The sequence below is a fragment of the Aquarana catesbeiana genome, linkage group LG03, assembly GCF_042186555.1.
Source record: "Aquarana catesbeiana isolate 2022-GZ linkage group LG03, ASM4218655v1, whole genome shotgun sequence".
In the NCBI taxonomy this organism is placed as follows: domain Eukaryota; kingdom Metazoa; phylum Chordata; class Amphibia; order Anura; family Ranidae; genus Aquarana; species Aquarana catesbeiana.
This window is the reverse complement of record NC_133326.1, coordinates 502,235,432-502,242,142: the sequence shown is the minus strand read 5'-3', so window position 1 is coordinate 502,242,142 and position 6,711 is coordinate 502,235,432. Positions and strand designations below refer to the sequence as shown.

The following is a 6,711-nucleotide window of genomic DNA, read 5'->3' as shown; positions in this document are numbered from 1 at the left end:
ATGCACAGTTGGGAACTGGCTGGGAAGGCTTCACTTTTCCGGCAGCACCCGAGAGCCGATAGAAACATCGGCTGAGGTGCCGGATTTCAGGACAGGTAAGTGTCCTAAAATTAAAAGCAGCTACAGTATTTGGGGAGCTGGACCTCCTCTTTAACCTGTCTGTGTATAAAGTTATGGCTGAGCGGTAAAAATTAAAATTAATTTGACCAAAAACTAGTGTAGTTTCACTTTAGGAAGTAGTTTGTCATTTTTTTTTTTTAAATCTAAACTTATATTATCAGAAAAGGATATTCATATATCCTAGACACCCTGTGCTCTTAGACCCTAGGCACCCCACTGCTGGAATATCATACAGGACCTTCCTGTGTAAATAGTATACTGACACATTTGGAAGACCCAGCTGTGCTAATACTGCATTGCACATGGTTATGTAACTATATAGCTATCAATACATTACTTACCCTCATTTTGGAACAATTCTGTACTCTAAACAGTGAGATGTGTTTTCTTAGTTGTCTTTTGGTGCCTAGATGGGACAGAGAGTGCAAGGAAAATGTAGGTTACAGCATAAGCTGGCCAGGAAGAAAGCGCTGAAAGTAATTCAAGCCAGCCTCTCCATTCATGACATCACCAAGAACGACCTTAGATTTTATGTTACCTAATAATTGTTCTTTTTAGATTTCCCTCTTTTGTAGCGCATAGGCAAGCATCTTTTGGAAAATTTGCCTCTAGCTAGCTACATGTCTAAGCTCTGAACTACTGTATATGCTACAGGATTCCATATCAAAATCTTGTAGGTTCATCTAAAACTGAAATTCCAGCTATAAGTGAACTTGGCTCGAAATCCTTTCTGGTTTATGATGTTTTGGGCTTCCCACTGCTTTCTCCATACTGAATACTCCACAGGGTCTTGGAGGGTCTTGGCGAAGGCAACAGAGTAGGATATCAGAGCTGCAAATTTCGGCACAGAGATCTTCAAGCAGGTAATACAACCCACCAGCATCTGGTTTGACTGACATTTTAGGGGCCCTCTAATATCAGTGATCAATGTCACTTTGTTTCTATGGAGAACCAGGATTTAGCTCCACATTTTTTTAACTGCAAAGAATGTGAATGTAACTCATCCACTTTTAGCTAGTGTAGTTAACCGGTTCAATACAGGGCATTTTCACCCCCTTCCTTCCCAGGCCAATTTTTAGTTTTCAGCGCTGTCGCACTTTAAACGACAATTGCGCGGTCCTGCGACGTTGTACCCAAACAAAATTGACGTCCTTTTTTTCCCACAAATAGAGCTTTCTTTTGGTGGTATTTGATCACCTCTGCGGTTTTAATTTTTTGCGCTATAAACAAAAGAAGAGCGACAATTTTGAAAAAAACACAATATTTTTTACTTGTTGCTATAATAAATATCCCAATTTTAAAAAAAAAAACAAATTTTTTCCTCAGTTTTGGCCGATACGTATTCTTCTACATATTTTTGGTAAAAAAAATTGCAATAAGCGTATATTGGTTGGTTTGCACAAAAGTTATAGCGTCTATAAAATATGGGATAGATTTATGGCATTTTTTAAAAAAAATTATTTATTTATTTTTTTTACTAGTAATAGCGGCGATCGCAATTTTTTTTCGTGACTGCATCATTATGGCGGACACATCGGACACTTTTGACACAGTTTTTGGGACCATTCACATTTATACAGCGATCAATGCTATAAAATTGCATTGATTACTGTATAAATGTGACAGGCAGGGAAGGGGTTAACCACTAGGGGGAGACGAAGGGTTAAATGTTTCCTAGGGGAGTGATTCTAACTGTAGGGGGTGGGGACGCACAAGGGGAGGAGACCGATCTGTGTTCCTCTGTACTGGGAACACAGATCGGTCTCCTCTCAACTGACAGGACGTGGATCTGTGTGTTTACACACGCAGATCCACGGTCCGGCCCGGTTAACGGGCAATCGCGGGTGCCCGGCGGACATCGCGGCCGCCGGGCACATGCACCGGGTCCCGAGCAATGTGGCGGGCGCACGCGCCCCCTAGACGGCCGGGAAGCCCAGGCCGCCATATGACGTCCACCCAGGATGGGAGATCCCATCTGTGGACGTCATATTACTATGGCCGGGTAGGGAAGTGGTTAAAGACCATCTCTCTAAAAGCAACAGAGCACTTCATAGTTTCTTGTGGCAGAAACACTTTTGATAGACCTTGTGTAACTTTTTGAAGTACCTGAACACCTTGACACCTGGACCAGTATGGTCACACTAATCAAGTGCCCTTTCTCCTCATTCAAGTATTACTTAATCAACCAAAGAGAGAAGATGCGGTTGCAGTGTGGCACTGGGAGGAACAGACCCATAATGCGGTCGGTGCAATACTGCTCAGTGTATTTTCATGCTTATTTTACATTTGAGTGTTCAGTGGATGCATGTTTACGGTAGTAGATGCTAAATGTTTACTTCTTTTCTGGCAGAATAGAGAATAAAATAAAAGACTGCATAGCCTGATAACTGCTTTTAACCCAAGGCTAATCAGCAAATATTTCAGGCTTTCACACATATAGTGCCCCAAATTGAAGATCGATTGAATTTTCACTTTAAATCAGCTAAATACATTCCAGGTACATCAAATTAAAGCAGGGTTTAACTGTATCAGAGCACCACAAAATGAACATGCTATTTAATTAATTTTAAATATTCAAAGCAAACTCAGCCATCCCTGTCACCATATTTTATTCTGATGAGAAATCAAATTAAAAAACACCCCCTAGCATATCCAGCCATTTTGAGTAAGGGTAGATTATTCATATAGCATTTACTTTCTGAAATCCCTCTGCCCTTAGCTCAGGCATGCAGGCAGGAGGGTGTGCTTAGTTAAGAAAGCCCCTCCTCCCTTGCCCCAGATGAAAGAAAAAATGCCCATGAAGACTTCTGGAATGTATGACATCATTACGGCCTAGGCCAGAAATCAGGAAGCAACAGAAGAAATGTAAAAAAATCTAAGACTAATAATTATAATATACCTTCCTATCTATTTACTAAGGCAAGCAGCATACAGATTTAAAAAATTCTTAAAGTTACTTGAGAGAGTTTAGTTTTACTTTAAGAAGTGCTAAATATATTACAGTTCATTTTCTTTCTAGAGCAGCTACAGCCTAAGTAGAAAAGCCCATCCCTGCCAGCAGCTGCAAAGTTGGACCCTTGCTTTCTGTGGGACAGAGGTCCAACTCACTTCCTACTGAATCAGACCAATAGCTCTGCAATCAGCCAAGCTCATGTTCCTTGCTAGAGTTGGGTCAAACACCCCCCCCCCCCCGGTTCGGTTCGCGCCAGAACTCTCAAACATCACTTAAGTTCGGACCCGAACCGCGATCCCTAGTAAAGTCCATGGGACCTGAACTTAACAAAACAAAAGTGCCCATTTTGACTTTGGATGGAAATAACTAATTTTTGCACTGCAGTGAGCAGCCTTATGTGAAGAAGCCAAATTATAGTACACTCAGACCAAGATTAACAATTTTGTTTTAGATAAAGTCTGGTGCCTCTTTCGCAAACTTTGGATAGAAGCAACAGGTGCGCAAAAATTGGGCTTTGGGTGTTGGTGGTACCTTCACCCCATAACCCTATGTTGGCAAAATGAAATTGAAGTTTTATATTAGAGCATCGAGACATGTAACCTCAATGAAAACTGCCAATTGGGAGCTCCCTTTGGGGAGACATGTCATTGATAAACATCAGGGCAGATTTCCTAAAATTCAGTTTTTGATCCTGGATAGGGTTCATCCAAGTTCGAGGGGTTGGGATTGGAACAAGGTCCTTCTTCAGAGGGAGGCACGCTGGATTGCTGACCTTGGGGCCACCTCACCCCCCGGACTCAATGAACACCTTAGCTTTAGACCCTTTCTTGAGGGTTTCTCTTCAGGTGGATGTGAGAGGGAATGATTTATAGTCGCTCACTCCTGCACCCACAGTAAATTCATCCCACTTTCCCACCACTTCCTTTGTTGTGGTCGGGTGAGTGCTTTCTATGCTATGCGTACATAGGGGTTCTCCAGGTGTGCCATTTTATGGCCCCTTGGACAACTCACTTAATATGTCACGTTGCTGTCATTAGGATTTTTTGATCTGATGGACGATTGATTCTATATATATGCTGCTTACTAAGGGTATTTGTATATGCATGTATAATTCCATTTCTCTGCCTGTTCCATGTGTGGTTCTGTTTTGGGGGGGTGGCTGGCATTGTGGACTTTCATATCCACTTCTGGTGGGTCTCCCTTCATCCCGCTCAGCGCGCAGAGGCCCCCCTTTCTTTTGGGAGGCCTCTGTTGGCGGCTTGATCTGCGGCCATGCACCAGGAGCGCCATTTTATGTGCTTTGCCTGCTGTCATGGGCCGCGTATTTGCGCTGGTGGGTGACATCTGCAGGACGCTGTTTCCGCAGATCTGTCCATCTGGTCTGGCTCTGTGGGTGGCACCCTTGCATTTATTGCCCAGGGTCCCTATGACGGCATCTCTGGTGCATTTCGCCTTTTAGGTAGCAATTCAACCCCTGCTTTATTTGTAAGGCTGTATTTCTGGCATGCGCATAATAGGGCAGTCTATTGGCCCCTTTGTTTGTTGGTTGCTAATGCAACTGCTGTCTGGACTCCTCTCGCGTGGCTTTCTATGGCTGCGCTGCAAGAGGAGATGCCTGGATACCAGTGTGGCGGCATTGGGCGTGCTGTCATGGTGACGCGATGCGTGGCGACGTCATCGGGACATGCGTCGTTTTCACACTCTTTAAAAAGCCGGCATCAGCTGTGTGTGCCCTGTCACTGAAATGGATGGCAGGGCGCGCACCTCTCGCCGGAGGACTTGGCGGGATTTTCTGGCTTTTCATATGCCCTACATTAACACATACAAAGGTACGTCTTAGGCGCTACTGAGCCCCCTTTTTTTGGTAATCCCTCCTTTTGCATTTTATAGTAGAGTCTGTGTCAATAAAGGGTGAACCCCTTTGACATGGTCTGCTTTGCAATAGTTATGATTACTGTGAGATGCCCTTCCTTATATTTTATAGATCCACTCCCTAAACAGAAGAGTTTAAAAAGTGACACTTTTGTGCATATCCTCGGCCGTTGTGCTTTCCTGGCGATATCCCCATTGTGGATTCCACTAAGGTATGATGCTTTTTCATGTAGATCCATGGAACTGCTTTTTGCTGTTTTTTGCCTTTTTCTGCTTTTGTTTGCTCAAGGGAGAGATCCTTTGGACACAGAGCAGTCTGGCATATATATATATAGATATTTATATTATCCTCTTACCTTTTTGCTAGATTACACACTTTGGGGAGCCTTTAGGACTGTTGAGTGGTATACTCTTCTGTGCGCCATCTCTTGCTGCCCGAGTATAGGACTTGTGTGGATGCTTGGTGACCCACCCGTTACAACAATGTCCTTGTGACACCAGTGATGTGTGTCTGTGATGCCATTGCCACCTCCAATCCAGCAGTATATTTACATGATGATCATCCTGGGTACGCCTTTATGCAATTTTTATGCTGTATGTCTTTCATTGTAAACAACTGATGCAAATTACTGAAATGATTTTATTGTTAGTTATCATATATTGGATCTTTATCATACAGTGTGATTCCTTCCTGACTACTGCCCCTGACGCAGGGACGTTTTGTGTCCTGAAACGCATCGGTCTGTCTGGACCTCTATGGGAATCCAATCATCATTTGATATTAATTTTTAGTGGTTTGATATTTCATATTTGTATATATGTATATTTTGTTGAATAATTTATATTTCTATCTTTGTACTTTCATTGCTTGTTAAAGTCCCAATTCATTTGGGAGGTAGTTCCTTTCTTTATTAACCATAACCCTAAAGATGTACTCTTAAAAAAAATCTGTTTATATTTCTTAACAAAACGTACAAAAACAATGTCCAACAATAACCTCAAAAGCGAAGTTTCAAAATAAATTTACAAAACAAATTTGGAAATTGCTTTATTCTCTCATCTCGCTATCTTCTTCCTCCTCTTCTACTCCTCGTATATACAATACATTATTACACCTTATAAGAACGTCTCCAAGATGTCCAGACAATGCCCCATCAATATACTCTTCTGTGTTGGCGAGCTGCATGTTCATGTAGCCATCCACAGAGACCAAGTATCCCTTGTATTCCATACCCCACTTTAGTTTCACCATTACTGGCGTACCAATAAGGTCATTAAGAAATGGTTTTGGTTTTAGTGGCAAACTCTTTCTGCCGCTGAAGCCACTGCTCATCTACAGACCAGTGAAAAGGAAGAAAAAATGTCTCTGTGGAATGCTCCGAGGCCACACCGCCAGAGAGAGCAGGAAATGGCTAGCGGTACTCTTCATAAAAGCAACAATTGGCCTTTCGGTAAAAAAATTTAAGTATATGCACCTGTCAAACAGGTGCGGAAAAATTGGGCTTTGGGTGTTGGTGGTGCCTTCACCCCGTAGCCCTATAGAGGTACTCTTGATGAAAGCAAGAATTGGCCTTGCTGTAAAAAAATTTAAATTATATGCACCTGTCAAGGTGTGGAAAAAATGGTCCTTGGGTGTTATTTGTGCCCATGAAACCTACACCAGAAAATTTCTTCCAGATAAAATCAACACTAGGGATGAGCTTCGTGTTCGAGTCGAACCCATGTTCGACTCGAACATCGGCTGTTCGATCGTTCGCCGAATTGCG

At 42.6% G+C, this 6,711-nt stretch overlaps 1 pseudogene; it reads right to left on the bottom strand.

Moving 5' to 3' along the window:
• Positions 1–5,993: 5,993 nt before the first annotated feature.
• On the bottom strand, positions 5,994–6,278 carry LOC141133984 (small nuclear ribonucleoprotein F pseudogene; annotated as a pseudogene).
• Between the last annotated feature and the right edge of the window lie 433 nt (positions 6,279–6,711).